This window comes from Pan paniscus, chromosome 1, assembly GCF_029289425.2.
Source record: "Pan paniscus chromosome 1, NHGRI_mPanPan1-v2.0_pri, whole genome shotgun sequence".
Lineage (NCBI taxonomy): Eukaryota > Metazoa > Chordata > Mammalia > Primates > Hominidae > Pan > Pan paniscus.
Genome location: NC_073249.2, coordinates 71,158,050 through 71,177,344, shown reverse-complemented (window position 1 = coordinate 71,177,344; position 19,295 = coordinate 71,158,050).

Here is a 19,295-nt window from a genome sequence, read left to right as displayed (position 1 = left end):
CCTGCTCACAACACCTGGGCCTGAGAAAACAATTTTACCCAGAGAACTTCACCTGAGAAATTTTTCTTCTCCTGCCTCCATCTTTAGCCAAACCGTCTGGTAGCTTTGCACAGAATGGCATTCTTGCAAATGTCATCCATCAGTCCTCTCTGTGGCTGCAGGCCTCACCAAGGGACGGGGTCCTGTGCTTTGAGTCCAAAGACTTCATGCTCATGAAGATGACAGAGCTTTCCACAGAGTGGGTAGGAAATGGGAATTTGGGTCAAAGTGATTGTCTTAACCTAGACTCTCTAGAAAAAAAAGTCCTTGAGGCAAAGTTTGTGTGTTAAGGCTTAACCGGGAGGGGCAATACCAAGGCTGCAAGAGGGAAGGAAAAGGAGAGCTGAGGCAGGGAAGGCAGGGGTATTACCAAGCTGGGAACAGCTTCACAAGAAAATACACCCTGTCCACAGCAATACCACCGTGAACATGCCTGATCTCATCTGATCTCGGAAGCTAAGCAGGGTTGGACCTGGTTAGTACTTGGATGGGAGGGATGGGAGAAAATACACCCTGCAGCCTTACAGATGGGGCCACATGGACCCATCACACCTGGGAGTGGGAGAGGAGAGAAAAGGAATGTCTGAAGGCTGTTTGCTCTCTCCTGTCTGTCACTGATCACGGGTCTGTCTGTGGAGCGTTACTACCCCTGAGGTTCTGCTGCCTTGTCTCCCTGAGTAGACACACCTTGTGCCTGTCTCACTCATTCAGGGTTGGCCTGGCATTGGGCACAAGAGAAACATACAGAAGCCCAGTGTCCTCCCAGGAGTGAAGTGCAGGGGCGATGGTAGCAGTGGCCAAGGCCGGAGGACATGTGCGGCCAAGCAGCCTGGATGGTGGGTGGGGTGATGACAGGAAGAGAGAGGGAATCATAATAACAGCCTCTCACCTCGTAGAGCACACCAGAGTTTAAAAAATGCTGTGCATTGGTTATTTCCTTGAATTTTCACAAGAATCCTGTTTTGTACATATTATGTTGACCCTCATGAAATTGCCATATTGGCTCAGAGAGGCTTCCTACAAGGAGATAAACTTGCTCCTAAACTTGTTAATCAACTGGGTTTGGTTCAGTGATAAACAGGGAGTTAGGGGTGAAAAAGGTGGTTACCTTTTTGCCATCCCACTGAAACCCCAGCCCTACCAGACTTCCAAATGCCATTTACAACTTCTTTCTCTAGGCTGGTGTCTGTACTCAGCAACATATGACAGTAAAAAGAAAAGTCTTTGAGAAGTTGTGGGGGAAAAAATTCAAACTTCTTCACTTTACAAACTACTGGACCTCATCTCTCTGCCATGCTCTTAACACTTACTGTGTGTGAGCTTGTGAAAGTCACTTAACTCTCTGAGCCAATATGGCAATTTCATGAGGGTCAAGGTAATACAACATGGGATTCACGTGAGAGTTGAAGGAAATAACCAATGCACAAGCACCTTTAAAACTCTGCTGTGCTCTACAAAGTGAGAGGCCATTATTATGATTCCCCCTTACTTCCTGCCACCCCACCCACCAGCCCTCTTGAGATACTTTTGGCTTCTTTCTTGGCCCCTTTTGGGCTCTGACCCTCAGCCGTGTTTCCAGAAAGTTTTCCACCAGTTTTCTGGCCCCAAATTCAAATCCAATTCTGGCTCCTTTTGCTCCTTGAAGCTCATCTGTCCCTTGAACTACCTAGCCTTGGAGCTATACTAGGGAGAATTTTGACATATCAGGGATTCTACTCTTTTTTTTTTTTTTTTTTTTTTTTGAGATGGAGTGTCACTTTGTTGCCCAGGCTGGAGTGCAGTGGCACAATCTTGGCTCACTGCAACCTCTGCCTCCCAGGTTCAAGTGATTCTCCTGCCTCAGCCTCTCGAGTAGCTGGGATTACAGTAATTAGCACCACGCCCAGCTAATTTTTGTATTTTTAGTAGAGACGGGGTTTCACCATGTTGGCCAGGCTGGTCTCGAACTCCTGACCTCAGGTGATCTGCCTGCCTCGGCCTCCCAAAGTGCTGGGATGACAGGCGTCAGCCACCACACCCGACCTCTACTTTTTTAGCTATAATGATTTGCGAGGGCAAAAATTTCACGGTACAAGGAGCTTTCTTTTGAAACAATGAGTAAGCTCTTCACAAGTACCAACATGTCGGGAACCGTAAACCCTTATTGCGGGGGAAAAGCTAGTCTAACTGTATCCTAGAGGCTCTAGGTTCAGGCTGAACGGAAGTACATGTCGGCTCCCTCATGTTGCTAAGCCCCATTTCCCCTTATCCCCCTTATCCTTCTTTCCTAGGCAGCACCTCATGTTAGCCTCACAATGACCCCATGAGGTGGGAAGGGCATTTCCATTTTTAAATTAGAAGCAAAGGTTCACAAAACCTGAGAGATTTCCTCCGGGCCCAGAACAGCCAGTCTGAGGCCAGCTGCAACAAGAAATTGTGTCTTCTAGTTCCAAGTACTTTCTATTCAACACCGTTGCCATTCTTTCTGGCTTGTCCCTGTTCCCTTTATTCTTGGTTTTCATAAGAACTTTTATCTCCAGGGAAAGTGTCCTGCCTTCTGACAGATGCTTGTGTTCTCAGTAACACAATTTGTTTAACTCACCGAGAAAGTCAGTCACAGAACCATTCAGCCATCAGGGACTACCTGAGGCCTTGAGCCCAGTGGAGGCCCAACCCCAAGTTTCCAAGCTGGGTTGAGGGGGCCTTGGGGTGCTGAGGGCCTGCTCCAGAGTTCAGAGCAGAAGAAAGGGCCAGGGTAGCTCCTCACTTGACCTCCTGTTTTGGAGGTCCCCTTGTGGTGGGGGTACCTGCATCCCCAGGGGCATAAGGGTCGCACTCAGCACCCACAGGGCTTTCCTTTGGTGAATGCTGTTCAGTGGTTTCTGGTTGTCTGAGGGGCGTGTGAGTTGATGAGATTTTGAGAGGGGAGCTCGGGGATGGGAGTGGAGTGAGCAGGGGCTGGAGAGGCAGAAAAGGAGACTGTGGAGGGGAACTTCAGAGGAGGAGATGATGAATGGGATGGAAGGTGGCTGTGTGACATGCATTCATTCACCTTTCCTCGTTCCTGTTTCCCCATGCAAGCCTCAGTCAAATTTATGTTACTAACAGGTGCATTTGGCGCTAATGAGTAGCAGTGGGAGGTAACTGGTTGGGCTTGAGGTGAAGGTAGGGAGCAGCTGAGTGCTCCCGGTCATATGCAGGTCACACACCGCAGATTTCACTGGGGAAGAGGCACCAATCTTCTAATCTGAAGATAAATTTTATCAAGAAGTCCTCTTTCTGGCTGGGCACCGTGGCTCACGTCTGTAATCCTAGCACTTTGGGAGGCCAAGGCAGGCAGATCACCTAAGGTCAGGAGTTCGAGACCGGCCTGGCCAACATGATAAAACCCCATCTCTACTAAAAATACAAAAATTAGCTGGATGTGGTGGTGGGCACCTGTAATCCCAGCTACTCGGGAGGCTGAGACAGGAAAATTACTTGAACCCGGGAGGCAGAGGCTGCAGTCAGCCAAGATCGTACCACTGTACTCCAGCCTGGGTGACAGAATGAAACTCCATATCAAAAAAAAAAAAGTCCTCCTTCACATCTTTTAAATCATTCCTCTTTTAATTCAGATTCAAATCCATTTCTTCTGGTCTGGCTCAAGCTGAGTCCTTGTCAGTGTCCCAAATTTTGAGCCACAAAATCCAGAGTTGTAGAAAAAGGAGTAGCTGGGGAAGGGAAAAGTCTGTGACCACAGTCAATGGAAATTGTGGACCAAGCATTTCTAGAAAATGAATTACACTGTTACAGAGGCTTGGACTGCAGCCATAGGAAGGGAGCTATTGTTCTGCAGAAAAGTTCGTGAACAATTCCCACTTGGCAAAATGAATGAGAAGGAAAATCAGAAATACCTGAGTCTTCCAGTGGTGTAATTTCTAATGCTGATTGACACCAATCTGAAGCAACCGAGAATACTGACAGCAATGTGGAACAAAAATGCCATTCACCATGAGCCCAAATGGGTACTGAAGCTGCTAAGCATAGTTTAATCTCCTCAGCCCTGTCCGGTTGCACATATAAATCTGCCTTCTGTCTATATATGTGCCAAGGGTCACTTTCATCTTTGACAACAAGACCAAAGTCCATGCCTATTTTCTCAGCAAAGATCTCCCTGTTTGTGTTAAATCAGTCCCGTGTTGTTAAGCTAAGGGCATTCTGTGTAGAAACATCTCAGGCATTAAAATTTGTAAAAACCTAACTAGTGTCTGCCCCCTTGCAGGGCCCTGTCTGTAGAAGTAACTAGGTCTTATTTATTTATTTATTTATTTATTTATTTTTAAAGACGTATCATTAGGAAACTTTCATTTTTATCAGCTACCATTTAGATCTCAGGACACATTTTACTTCTCATTTCATTTGACATATGAGAAAATTGTTGCACGCCAATTGAGCTGTAAGGTGAACTTGACTGTGATAATGGGACACAGCTCAGCAAAGACAGCAAGGTCAGCTGACTGGTGTTCTGTTTTCTGTACGCGTATCCACTGACCTGGTTCAGGATCACCTCTTTGTTCTGCAAAGGACTATCAGATTATCACCAGGGTGGTCCAAGAGCATCTTCTGTACAATTAACTGGTAAGGACACTAACAAATGTATGTGGAATGAATGGATTCAAAGGCGCAGATGAATATTTGTAATTAATCCCAGACACCCAGCTTGGCATTGACCTGTCAGCCTACATTCAAGCATTTTTTTCCTTTTTCCAGAGAGGTCTAGAAATTCTTGGGTGAGTAGGAAAAAGGCTTAGCATAGGAAATGTCTATTAGGCCAGGCGCAGTGGTTCATGCCTGTAATCCCAGCACTCTGGGAGGCTGAGGCAGGCAGATCATTTGAGGCCAGGAGTTCCAGACCAGCCTGGCCAACATGGTGAAACGCTGTCTCTACTAAAAACACAAAAATTAGCCAGGCATGGTGGCACCTGTAGTCACAGCTACCTGGGAAGCTGACATGGGAGAATTGCTTGAATCTGGGAGGTGGAGGTTGCAGTGAGCCGAGATTGCACCACTGTATTCCAGCGTGGGTGACAGTGCAAGACCCTGTCTCAAAATAAATAAATAAATAAATAAATAAATAAATAAATAAAATGTTTATTAAAATCTCCAGTTCTGATAGTCAAAATAGGCTAGATATGCCACAGTAAAAAACATCCCCCAAATCTTAGGATTTATGCAAGTTTATTCATAGCTCACCCTGGTCTGCTTTTGGGTTTGGGTGGCTGCCATCCAGGGCAACTGTCCTTGCGTGATGACTTAGCATGCCATTCGATCTCACAGCTTTTCTTTATCAACATACCCTTCCCTGATTGCCACAGTAGGGGAAGAGCAATTACATGCTTCCACTTAGAAGCGACATGTGTCATATTTAATTTGCAAAAACAAGTCCCATAGCCACACTGAACTCCAAGCAGGTAGGTATACCAGTTATTGATTTCTGTAAAACAAACCACCCCAAAACAACACAGTTTATTACTTCTCGTGGTTCTATGATTCAGCTGGGCAACTCTTTTTTTTTTTTTTTTTTCTGAGACAGGGTCTGGCTGTGTCGCCCAGGCTGCGGTGCAGTGGCCCAATCTCGGCTCACTGAAACCTCTGCCTCCAGGGTTCAAGCAATTATCCTGCCTCAGCCTCCCAAGTAGCTGGGATTACAGGTGCCCACCACCATGCATGGCTAATTTTTTGTATTTTTACTAGAGACAGGATTTCACCCTGTTGGCCAGGCTAGTCTCAAACTCCTGACCTCAAGTGATCCGTCAGCTGGGCAACTCTTTTGCTGGTTTTGCCTGGGCTTACTCATACAGCTCTATGTGGTTGGAGGATTGACTGTGCTGGAAAGTCCAAGATGTCCTCATTCACATGTGTAGCAATTGTTTCTGGCTGTTGGCTGGGGTGTCTTGGTTCTTCCCCATGTGGCTTCTCATCCTCCAGTGGGCGGTCTCAACTCACGTCCTTACATGATGATCTCAGGACAGTGTTCCAAGAGGACAAAGCCAAAAGCTGCTAGATCCTTTGAGTCCAGGCTCCAAAAATTGCACAAAACTGCCATATTTTATTGGTCAAGGCTAGTCACAGGACAGCCCAGATTCAAGGTATGGGGAAATAGTCTCTTAATGGAGGAGTTGCAAATGTTGTCGCCATGTGTTTTAATCTATCACAGCAGGAACATGTACAGCCAATTCTCATTATGTGTGGTAGTTATGTTTTACAAGGTTGTTATGAACACTGACTTAGAGAATATTGAACCATTGCTCCTAAGGGAAATACAGGGTTAGGTTCCTACAAGTCCCTGGACACAACATTTTCATCACCTATTCAATATATAACCTTGTTCTATGTGTGTCTATTTGAAGACATCTTATTTTTTAAATACATATTGTTGATTTCTTAATATTGAACTCATGGCCAAAAGCACTATAATTCATGCCTAAACAAAGCTTATCTAATACCTGTATTTTCTCCATAAGGCACATCACAGACTTTTTGTGCTTATAAACATCAGCATTATAGCATTACATTTGGGAAAAAGTGAAATAACCAGCAGAAAGCAAAAAAAGTAAAAAGTGTGTCACTAAATAGATCCCCAAAAAGGATACTTGTTTATGATATGAGAACTGAAAAAATAAGGCAAAATATAGCCTTGTTTCACTGACAGCTGTTTGTCAGGCAACACAGATTTTTCATCGCTTTGCACATGCCTATGAATGACCAAGAAAGCAACATGAGTACTGATTTGGGAATTACAAATAAATTTTAACAAGTAGGTGAATTCACAAATACAGAATCCATGAGTAATGAGATCAACTATACATAAAAGAGAGAATCCAGATATTGGTGAACCTAGTACTTCCTGGCACATCCATTCATGAGAAAACAGGAAGAAGAAATGAACATTTATGGAACACTTCCTATGTGCAGCCCCTGTGCACCTACTAACTCGCTTATCACTGCAACCCTATGGAGTAGTTAATAATATAACCTTTTTTTATATGTTGCTGGATTCAGTTTGCTAGTATTTTGTTGAGAATTTTTGCTTTTATATTTATGAGGGATATTGGTCATGTAGTTTTCTTGTGATGTCTTTTTCTGCCTTTGGTATCAGGGCACTACTGTCCTCATAGAATGAATTAGGAGTGTTCCCTTCTCTTCTGTTTCTTTTTGAAAGAGTTTGTGAAGGATTGTTGCTAATTCTACAAATGTTTGGTAGCATTTACAAATAAAACCATCTGGTCCAGGGCTTTTCTTTGTGGGAAGATTTTTGATTAATAATTCAATCTCTTGTTATAGGTCAAATTACACTTTCTTTCTCTTTCGTGTGTGTGTGTGTGTGTGTGTGTGTGTGTGTGTGTGTGTGTGTGTGTGTGTTTGAGGCAGAGTCTCGCTCTGTTGCCCAGGCTGGAGTGTAGTGGCATGATCTTGGCTCACTGAAGCCTCCACCTCCCGGGTTCCAGCAATTTTCCTGCCTCAGCCTTCCAGGTAGCTGGGATTACAGGCATGCGCCACCACGCCTGGCAAATTTTTGTATTTTTAGTAGAGATGGGGTTTCACCATGTTGGCCAGGCTGGTCTGGAACTCCTGACTTCATGTGATGCACCCGCCTCAGCCTCCCAAAGTGCTGGGAGGTGTGAGCCACCGTGCCTGGCCTAGGTTATCTAATTTGTTGGAATACAATTGTTCATAGTATTCCCTTATAATCCTTTCTGTTTCTCTAAGTTCAATGCAATGTCCCCTCTTTCATCTCTGATTTTAATAATTGAGTTTTCTGTATTTTTTTCTTGGTCAGTGTAGCTAAAGTTTTGTCAATTTTTTGACCTTTTTGAAGAACTAACTTTTGGGTTTGTTGATTTTTTTTTCTACTTTTTTTCCTCCCCCATTTCATTTATTTCTATTCACCTTTATTTCTTTCTTTGGCTTGCTTTGGATTTAATTTGCTCTTCTTTTCTAATTTCTTAAAGTGGAAGTTTGGGTCATTGATTTGAGATCCTTTTTACCTTTTAATATAGGCATTTACAGCTATAATTTTCCCCTGTAAACACTGTTTTTGTTGCATCCCATAAGATTTGGTATGATGTGTTTTGTTTTCATTCATATCAAAGACTGCTAATATCTCTTATTTCTTCTTTGACCTATCGCTTGTCTAATTTCTACATATTTGTGAATTTCCCAAATTTTCTTCTGTTGTTGGTTTCTACTTTCATTGTGGTTAGAGGACATACTTTGTATGATTTCAGTCCTCTTAAAATTAGAGAGTTGTTTTCTGGACTAATACAGGGTCCATCATGTGAAATATTCATGCACATTTGAAAAGAATGTGTAGGCCAGGTATGGTGGCTCACGCCTGTAATACCAGCACTTTGGGAGGCCGAGGCGGGTGAATCATGAGGTCAGGAGTTCGAGACCAGCTTAGCCAACATGGTGAAACACTGTCTCTACTAAAAATACAAAAGATTAGCTGGGCATGGTGGCGGGTGCCTGTAATCCCAGCTACTCAGGAGGCTGAGGCAGAAAAATCACTTGAACTCAGGAGGCGGAGATTGCAGTGAGCCGAGATCGGGCCACTGCACTCCAGCCTGGGCAACAGAGCAAGACCCTGTCTTGGAAAAAAAAAGAAAAAAAAGAAAAGAATGTGTATTTTGCTGGTGTTGTGTGGAGTTTTCTATATCCATAGAAACTGTTACGTCTAGTTGGCTTATAGTGTTATTCAAATCTTCTGTTTCCTTGTGGATCTTCTACTTAGTTTTTATATTCATCATTGAAAGTGGGATATTGAAATCTTCAACTGCTATTGTTGAATTGTTTGTTTAACTTTTCAGTTCTGTCATTTTTTTCTTCATATATTTTGGAACTGTTGAGAGGTGCATATATATTTGAAATTTTTTTTGATAGACTGACTCTTTTATCATTATAAAATTTCCTTTTTTTCTCTAGGAAAATGTTGTTATATATTAGCATAATATAGTATAATTTATTTGTATTTTTTCTCAGATATTAGTATTTCTATTCCAGTTCTCTTTTGGTTATTGTTTATATGGTGTATCTTTTTCCCTTCTTTTGCTTTCAGACTGTTTCTGTCTTTGAATCTACATTTTGTCCCTTACAAAGAACATATAGTTCTATGATTTTTAAAATCCATTCTGCCAATATCTGTCTTTTAATTGGAATGTTTCAGTGTTAATCTTGAGGATCCTATGTATATGATGAGTTACTTTTTTTTGCTGTTTTTAAGATTCTTTGTCTATGGCTTTTGACAGTTTGATTTTGAAGTGTCTAGGTGTGGATATTTTGAATTTATTCCACTTGGAGTTTGTTGAGCTTCGTGGATGTGTAAATTCATGTTTTTAATCAAATCTGTTAAGTATTGAGCCCTTATGTCTTCAAGTACTTTTTTTCCCCCTTTCTTTTTCTTGCTTCTTTCTGGTACTTCAGTTATGCCTATTAACACTTGATGGTGTCCCACACAAGTCTTTGACGCTCTGTTCATTTTCCTTCATTCTTTTTCTTTCTGAGATTGGATAACCACAATTGGCCTATCTTCAAGTTTCCCAATTCTCTCTTCTTCCTGCTCACACCTTTCCTGGTGTTCCTCTTGTGAATTTTTCATGTTAATGCCAGAATTTCTATTTGATTTTTAAAAATAAATTATATCTCTCTCTTTTTTTTTTTTTTTTTTTTTTTGAGATGGAGTCTCACTCTGTCACCCAGGCTGGAGTGCAGTGGTGTGATCTTGGCTCACTGCAACCTCCAACTCCCGGGTTCAAGCATTCTCCTGCCTCAATCTCCCGAGTAGCTGGTATTACAGGTGCGTGCTACCATACCTGGAAATTTTTGTATTTTTTTAGTAGAGACGGGGTCTCACCATGTTGGTAAGGCTGGTCTCGAACTCTTGACCTTGTGATCCGCCTGCCTTGGCCTCCCAAAGTGCTGGGATTACAGGCATGAGCCACTGTGCCCGGCCAAATTATATCTCTTTATTAATATTTTCTATCTGGTGAGACATTTCTCTTTATTTTTATTTTTTTTCTTTTGTAATAGAGATGTAGTCTTGCCATGTTGCCCAGGCTGGTCTCAAACTCCTGAGCTGGCAGTCCTCCCACCTCCACCTCCCAAAGTGCTGGTATTACAGATGTGAGCCACCATACCCAGCTGAGACATAATTCTCACACTCTGCTTTAGTTCTTTTTTTTTTTTTGAGATGGGGTCTCACTCTGTTGCCCAGGTTGGAGTGCAGTCTCAACTCACTGCAACCTCCACCTCCTGGGTTCAAGCGATTCTCCTGCCTCAGCCTCTCAAGTAGCTGGGACTACAGGCATGTACCACTGCACCTGGCTAATTTATATATATATAATATATAAATTATATTAATATAATTATTTATATATTATATTTATATAGTATGTTAATAATATAATTAGCCAATATATAATATATAATATATGTATATATGTGTATATATTATATCATATTATATATATTTTTTATATATATACACATATATATATATATATATATATATATTTTTTTTTTGAGGTGGAGTCTTACTTTGTTGCCCAGGCAATGGTGTGATCTCGGCTCACTGAAAACTTCGCCTCCGGGTTCAAGCAATTCTTCTGCCTCAGCCTCCCGAGTAGCTGGGACTACAGGCACCTGCCACCATGCCCAGCTAATTTTTGTGTTTTTAGTAGAGATGGGGTTTCACCATATTGGCCAGGCTGGTCTCGAACTCCTGACCTTGTGATCCACCCGCCTCAGCCTCCCAAAGTACTGGGATTACAGGTGTGAGCCACCGTGATTGGCCAATTTTTGTATTTTTAGTAGAGACGGGGTTTCACCATGTTGGCCAGGCTGGTCTTGAACTCCTGACCTCAAGTGATCCACCCGCCTCAGCCTCTGAAAGTGCTGGGATTACAGGCGTGAGCCATTGCACCTGGCCAAGTTCTTTAGAGATGGTTTCCTTCATTTTTTTTAGACATGGTTTTCAAATATATATTTGAATATATTTAAAATAACTGGGCCAGGCACAGTGGCTCATGCCTGTAATCCCCAGCACTTTGGGAGGCCAAGGCAGGAGGATCACCTGAGGTCAGGAGTGAGACCAGCCTGGCCAACATGGTGAAACCCTGTCTCTACTAAACATACAAAAATTAGCTGGGCATGGTGGCGGGCGCTTATAATCCCATCTGCTCAGAAGCTGAGGCACAAGAATTGCTTGAACCCAAAACACAGAGGCTGCAGTGAGCCTCTGCCTCCCAAAGTGCTAGGATTACAGGCATGAGCCATCACGCCTGGCCCAAACTAGACATTTTAAATAATATAATGTGGCAACTCTGGAAATCAGATTCTCCACCCTCCCCAGGTTTGTTTTGATGGTGCTGTTGTTTTAGTTCGTTTGTTTATTGACTCTTCTGAACTCTGTTTTCTTTGTCAGGTGAGGCCACTGAAGTCCCTGCTCAGTTAGTTTAATGGTCAGCTGATGATGAACAGAGATTTTTCTTAAACAACTGGAGCCAGTAAGTCTCCCAGTCTTTGCCAAGGGCTTCGTGTGAGTGTCGGGGCATGCCTTCAACACTAAGCCAGGCAGTCAACAACTCTGCCTTGGTGTTGTCTTTCTGCTTTTCAGAAAGGTTGAAAAATGTGGCCTTTATTTAGGAGACCATGTGTACAACTAAAAATGAAGGGTTTTTTTTTTTACCAAGGAATGAGGGAAACTAGCTATCTCTGCTGCCTTCATTTTACAGGTGAAGAAACTGAGGTTTAGAGAAGTTCGGTAATTTACCCAAGGACATCCAAGCAATAGGTAGTGGTGCTAGGATTAAAATCAGGCAGGCTGAACGGCTGCAGTGGCTCACGCCTGTAATCCAGTACTTTGGGAGGCCGAGACAGGTGGATCACGAGGTCAGGAGATTGAGACCATCCTGGCCAGCATGGTGAAACCCCGTTTCTACTAAAAATACAAAAAATTAGCTGGGCATGGTGGCGCGCACCTGTAGTCCCAGCTACTCTGGAGGCTGAGGCAGGAGAATTGCTTGAACCTGGGAGGCAGAGGTTGCAGTGAGCTGAGATCATGCCACTGCACTGCAGCCTGGTGACAGAGGGAGACTCTGTCTCTAAATAAATAAGTAAATGAATAAAAATCAGGCAACCTGACCCTAAATCACTTTGCCTTACAGAATAGGAAACTGGGGTTCAGAGAAGTTAAAGAACTCTGAGGTCATGTAGCTGGCTAGTGCAGATCTGTCTGGCCCCAGAGCTTATCCTTTCCCCCTTAGTTGCCCCAAACCATCTATCTTACCCTGGTGGGCCACCAGGAGGAGTGACAAAAAATAGACCTGAATGTTTAAGCTGAAAACACCTGGAAGAGGCCAATTAAGATACCTAAATAAAGTGCCCTTTAAACAACCAGGACAACAATAAATATCTGAAGGTCAGCAAATGAATCAAAATGCTAGATAATCAGAAAGAGCTATTAAGGAACAAACACTGTAGAACTTGCTTGTATACTGGAGCAGGATTAAGGAACCGGTTAGGTCAAGGCTGTGAATTGCCATTAAGAAATCAGTATTAAAAGTTGCTGTCTTGAGTGGGACTCTAAGTACCTTCTGTTTTGTTTTTCCCACTAATTTCCCAGACTCCCAGGCCCTTCCAGCCAGTCAGTAGGTTAGTATTAATCCCTTTAACCCCCATACATCCCTGGGGTGGGGTTAGGCCCAGTTAAACCCAGGCCTCAAGGTTCCATTGAACCCACCCAAGGTCTGTGGGAAGAGACCCCAGTGCCTGTCTTGACTCACCCATTTCTTTTCTTTGTCAGCTCTTGTTTTTCTTCACCTTGGATTATCCTGAAGCTCAGTTAATTGAGTCCTGAATAAGTAAGGGCATGTTGTAATTCCAAATTCAAGACAAGTTTTCTATTTAACCAGAGGTCCTTTTCATGTTACTCACAGAGGAGACACTCAAGACGGGGTATCAATGGAATTGCAGTTTGATAACTAAACAGAAGCACACTTGAAACTCTGGTGACTAATACAGCCCCATTCACACCTACCGAAAGACAATCCCCTGCTCTGTCTGTGGTTTGAATCGATCACAAAAAACACAGATTTGCTTCCAGCAGCTAAAGTAATTTTAGTTTTATCAAATAGTGTATGTTTGGGTTTCTAGAGTTAAAAAAAACTCATGCTTGGACCTTGGGCACCCATTGGAAGCTGCCTATCTGTTCCCACCCTTGCTGCTAGGACTCTCCTCACTGCTGTTAGCACACAGTGGGTTTGTACTGCTAAGAACTCCCTCCTCAACCCTGCCCTGGCACCCTAAAAATAACCTGTGCTGATACCTTCTCTCCCCTGCTCCCCATACACACCACAGGTGCAGGAACAGCTCCGGCTCTGCCTTTGTCCCGCGCTTTGAACTTTTTTCAGGCTTCACCACTGCTCTTTCTTTGGCTTCATACTTGGGTTCTTTTTCTGTACAGGGTTAACAACTATATCATGAGAATATTAGTTAGATTCCATTTAACTTTTTACAATTTAATTAAATAGAGGTAATTATAGATTCACATCGGGTTGTAAGAAATAATACAGAGAGATACAATGTGTCTTTTATCCACAGTTTCCTTCCAATGGTAACATCTTACAAAACTCTAGTATGTGCAATATTACAACTAGGAAATTGATGGTACAATCCATAGATCTTGATCAGATTTCCCTCCTGTCTTACATTTACTCCTGTTTGTGTGTGTGTGTGTGTGCACGTGCACGTGTATTTAATTCTATGCCATTTTATCACATGTGGAGGTTTGTATATCAATCACCATCTCTTATGTTGCCTTTTTGTAACATAATCTATTTCCCTCTCCTTCCATCCTCCACCCCCTGGCCCTAACCCCTGCCAATCACTAAACTATACTCTCTCACACTAATTTTATGGTTTCAAGAACGTTATATAAATAAAATCATAACATACGTAATTCTTTGGGATTGGCTTTTTCACTTGAAATCCATCCAAGTTTTGTGTGTATCCATGGTTTGCTCCCTTTTTATTGCTGGGTAGTAGTCCAAGGTCTAGATGCACCACAGTTTGTTTAACCATTTGCCCACTGAGACATCTGGGTTGTTTCCAGGGCCTATTATAAATAATGCTGCTGTGGACATTTGTATATAGGTTTTTTTGTGAACATAAAATATGTTTTTATGTTTCTGGGATAAGTACCCAAGAGTGAAATTGCTGGGTTTTGTGGTAATTGCATGTTTAGTTTTATAAGAAACTTCCAAAATGTTCTCTAGAGTGGCTATACCCACCAGCAATGTATGAGTGATTCAGTTTTTCTACATCCTTATCAGCAATTGATATGGTCACTATTTTAAATTTTAACCATTCTGATAGGTGTGTAGTAAAATTTCACTGAAGTTATTTCGTTTTAAAAAACAATTTGTACTTTTCAACTTTTATTACTAAATATTTGTGCAGCTTTTATATTTTTATTTTTCAGAAACATTTTAATTACTGAATAGCTGTGTAAAATGTTAGAAAAATCCAAGTAATATTTCACATAATTCCATTTCACTTGCCTGTCCATACTTTTTCAGTATGCCAAGAATTCTATGCCTACTTTTGACACATGACTTGATGTCAAGTTTCACTTGATGAAACCTTTTTGATAATTGTCAACTCAAAAGTTAACATGACATATACTTCATGAAAATGGAGTTAATTGGCTATTCTGAGCCTTTTATAAAGAGAATTGCTTCATCCACATACCAATTAAGTTTCTATATTTATAAAATATTTTTCTAATCAAAAAATTAATTGAAACTATGAAAAAATAGACACCTGGCTGTTTCTTTTTCTGTTGTTGAGACAGAGTCTCACTCAGTCACCCAGGCTGGAGTGCAGTGGCACCATCTTGGCTCACTGCAACCTCCACCTCCACCTCCAGGGTTCAAGCGATTCTTGTGTCTCAGTCTCCCAAGTAGTTGGAATTACAGGTGCACACTATCACGCCTGGCTAATTTTTGTGTTTTTAGTAGAGATGGGGTTTCACCATGTTGGCCAGTCTGGTCTCGAACTCCTGGCCTCAAGTGATCTACCCACCTCTACCTCCCAAAGTGCTGGAATTACAGGTGTGAGCCACCATGCCCAGCCAACCTGGCTGTTTCTTTTCCAGCCCTTCCAGAATGAGAATTCATGTAGGCCATCTGCCCCACTCTGATCTGCAAGCTGCCTCCCTGATTCCTTGACTCCCTGCAACCCACATCCCCTCCTGTCTTCAGGACATCATACTCGCACCTGGGGGAAAAGGGGAAGTAAAAAGGGAGGCTCAGTGCCCCTGGGTCTGCTTTGTCTGTGAGAGAAATCTGACATTGTTGGCAGAAAACTAACATGTCTTCTTAGAAAAAAGTAGAGCCCCAGTTGCCTGGATACAGTCAGGAATACATATCACTGGATCTGTGGGTGACCTGTAGTTACTTTGTCCCTATTTGAGTTTCCTGAATGTTAAGAGGAAAATGGAGCAGAGCTAACAAATACCTCATACCTGCTTGGGCTTTCTCCGTCCTCTGTGTGTGCATCACACACCCACACATATGCAAAATAGCTCAGTGTAAAAACCCTGCAATAAACATCAATCCTTGTAGATTCCCGGGGAGTTCTAGTTGGATTTGCTAGCAAAGCAACTTCCATAAAGACTATAAATAGCAGGCATGTGCCTCTGTAAGCAGTGCAGCTATTTTTTTTTAAATAGGGGATTCTCATGTTACAAGGACATCACAGATTACTGAATAATTTATTTAATGGTAGATTATATGGGCTTCACTCTTTGCCAGTGAGCTCATACCCAAATGTCTAAAGGAGATAAGGTGAGCAAAAGCTAGATGTCAGGCATGGGTGAGCTGTTTATTTATTTTTATTAGATATGTATAACTATTGTAGCCATTTATATTTTACTTAATATTATCTCAGCTGCAAAGGTCATATATACAATAGTGTCACTACTTTATTATAGACATTTAGCTAACTTCTAACAATGCATATCGCACACAGCATGAGAAATACAGAATAGAATAATAAATAACTTTGGTTGCACTTGATTTTAACAAAGGACTGTGATATATAGGAGTATGTTTGTTCTCTATGAAAGTGTAGGGAAATGAGGGGACAAAATTCAAAAAAAGGATGTTAGATTTGAAAATAGAGATAAGAAAAAATGATCTAAATCCATGTTTTTCTGTGAACTATTGTTATAATCTTTTCAATGACTTATAGTAAAAAAAAAATCGCTTATAAGCTTACAGATCTTAGACATTTTACCTTTAGCTATATACAGTTCTCAGGTGTGCAGAGGTACCCTGGAAGACGGACATACTTTTCTGTCAAATGTAATTTTAATGAATATGAAATTTATTTAAAAAGGAAATTTAAATTTGGCAATGGCAAGATGTCAAAAGATTTGAACAGGCACATAACAGGAAATTCATGTGGCCAATTAACATAGTAAAAGATTCTTGGTTTTGTTTAATAATCAGGGAAATGCAAATTAAACTCACAGTGAAATGTTACTCACTACACAGCCACCTGATCAGTTGAAGTTTTAAAGTTTGACAATAACAAGTGCTATTGAGGATGGAATATAGTGAGAACTGCTGCTGTTGGAAGTTTGTTTTTATTTATTTTTTGAGTCAGGGTCTTGCTCTGTCACCCAGGCTGGAGTGCGGTGGCGCGATCATGGCTTACTGCAGCCTCCACCTTCCAAGTAGCTGGGACTACAGGAGTGGACCACTATACTCAGCTATGTTTTTTTCTTTTTTTTTGTAGACATGGGGTCCCACTGTATTGTTCAAGCTGGCCTTGAATTCCTGGGCTCAAGCGATCCTCCCACCTCAGCCTCCCAAAGTGCTGAGATTACAGGTGTGATCACCGCACCCAGTCTGCTTTTGGGAGTTTAAATTGAAGCAAAGTTTTGGCAAATGGTTGCCATTCCCTACTGAGGTTAAAGATTCACACACCCTATTCACAAGTGGAGAAATTCTGATGTGGGAAAATGCCATCAAGGCAGGTGTACATGCATATGCTGTGGACCAGGATGTATACAAGAATGTGTAGAGAAGCAGTGTTTGTAATAGCCCCAAGCTGGAACCAAACCAAATGCTGGCCTGTCATAGAAAGCATAAGAATTAGAGCCACTTAACAACAGCATGGTTGGAGTTAATAAATATAATGTTGAAGAAAAGAAGCAAGACACAAATACTCAGAGTCAGGGTCCATTGATATAAAGCTTATAAACGGGCAAAGCTAAACTACATTGTTTAGGGATGCATATAGAGATAGTAAAACTCTAAAGAAAAGCAAGGAAATTGTTATAATAAAAGTGAGGATGGTGGTTACTTTTAGAGGAGAAAAAGAATTGTGACCGAGCTTACTCTGAGACTTCTGCACTCTGGAAATGTTCTATTTCTTGACCTGGCTGTGGTTTCATGGGTTTTTACTTCATCATCATTCACTGAACTGGATCTTTACTTCCATAGTTTGTGGATGTACGTTATGTTTCACGCACACATACATACACACACACGATGCTTTCTAGTCATACTACTAAATACTGAAAGATCAAAATCTAGAAAAAGAAACTCCCTAGTTCAATTTAGTACCTTTAAAAAATGAGCTTTAAGTATTCAGTTCAGTTGAATGAACATTCAAAACAACAAGCCGAATCTATGCACCATTGTGCCTCAGAATTCTACAGTGTTGTGCTGGAAGGACAGCCAGAGGAAAGGAAGGAGCATCAGCTCCCAGGCAAGGGCTGCTTCCCAGCCAGCTCTGCTCCTCCACATCTCTTTCCCCAGGCAATTCTCTAGGCTTGGTTTCTCATCTGTAGAGAGGCCTAGACTGGATCTGCTCCTCTGAGAGTCTCCTAATATATTACTAAGAGTCATCTGTTGGAAGTTTGTCATTTTTAAAATATAAAATTCTTTTCATTTGGACAAGAATCTAAAGAATATAAGCATATTTGGGGTCCTCCCTATGTCCACGTTTGAGTGTACAGTGCCAGCCTTGCTCAGTGTTCACAATCACAATGCAACCTAGATGCGCTATTTTAATTGCCAGTTGTCAACTGTTAATTGCCAATCAGAAGAAAATGCAAGTGGCCTTAGTGAGTAGAGTATGTGCTTGCCAAGTGAGCTCACAGAAGGCCCACAACCAGTGTTTCCATAGGAGTTTGAAGAGACGATGCCACGTGAGATTTAAGTCATGAGACAATGCAGGTGTAAGGCGTGCCCAGCTCAGAGAACCGACTCGGTGCTTGAGTTACCAAGCAAGGGGCAATTTGACTCCACAAAATCACACTATCTGTCTCATTCAATTAATGTTACCTTGAGTTTTATTGGTTTTATATTTGATTTGTCAAATCATGAACTTATTTTGATTTTATAGTTGTAGAAAACTTACAAGGGTTGTATACCCAATTTTATGTTTGTGTACATCCAACTAACAATCTTTATAAAAGTGGTTTATGTTAACACTGGAAATCATCTTTTTTTTTTTTTTCTTGAGAAAGCAGTGCACATCACTCAAATTTCAGCCATGCTGAATTCTGTGACCTACAGACACTTCTGGGGTTTGTTTCTATTTTAGGGAGTCGAGCCCTTTCCAAAGCAGGCGGCCGGGGGCATCCCTGGTGCTGCCTGGGACTCCATCCTCTTTAATCTGTGGCAGTGACTCTCAGCTACAGGTGATACTGCCCACAGGGAGATTTTGGGCAGCATCAGGAGACACTGTCAATGGTCACAAGCAGAGGAAGTGCATAGTCACAGAGGCCAGGGTGCTGCTAAACATCCTGCAATGCATAGGACAGCCCCCCAGAACAAAGAGCTAACCAGGGAACAGAACCCCCGATTCTGTTCTCCCACTTCGACTTCCCTAAGAAGAAAATCTCCTCTATGTCAGTTCCCAGTTAATCAGGGAAAGGCAGCAGTTTTCTTTTACAACTTACCTTTCTCAACACTTGTTTCCTTTAACACAGCAGAATCAGACAAAAGCAAAAATAATCCCTCAGGTGTGAAAAGGTTCATTGCCTGACTGGCTTGATTGAAGAGTGGAGGGTGGGGCGGATGTCAGCTATTATTTTTTTGAGGCAACCTTATTCCTGGTCCACCGTCTACACAGAGTGACTCTACTATCCTGGTGCCTGATGTCTGTAGCTGGTCTCTGGAGGGGATGTGCTGCAAAGTGATTCCCAGGGGAGCCAACAT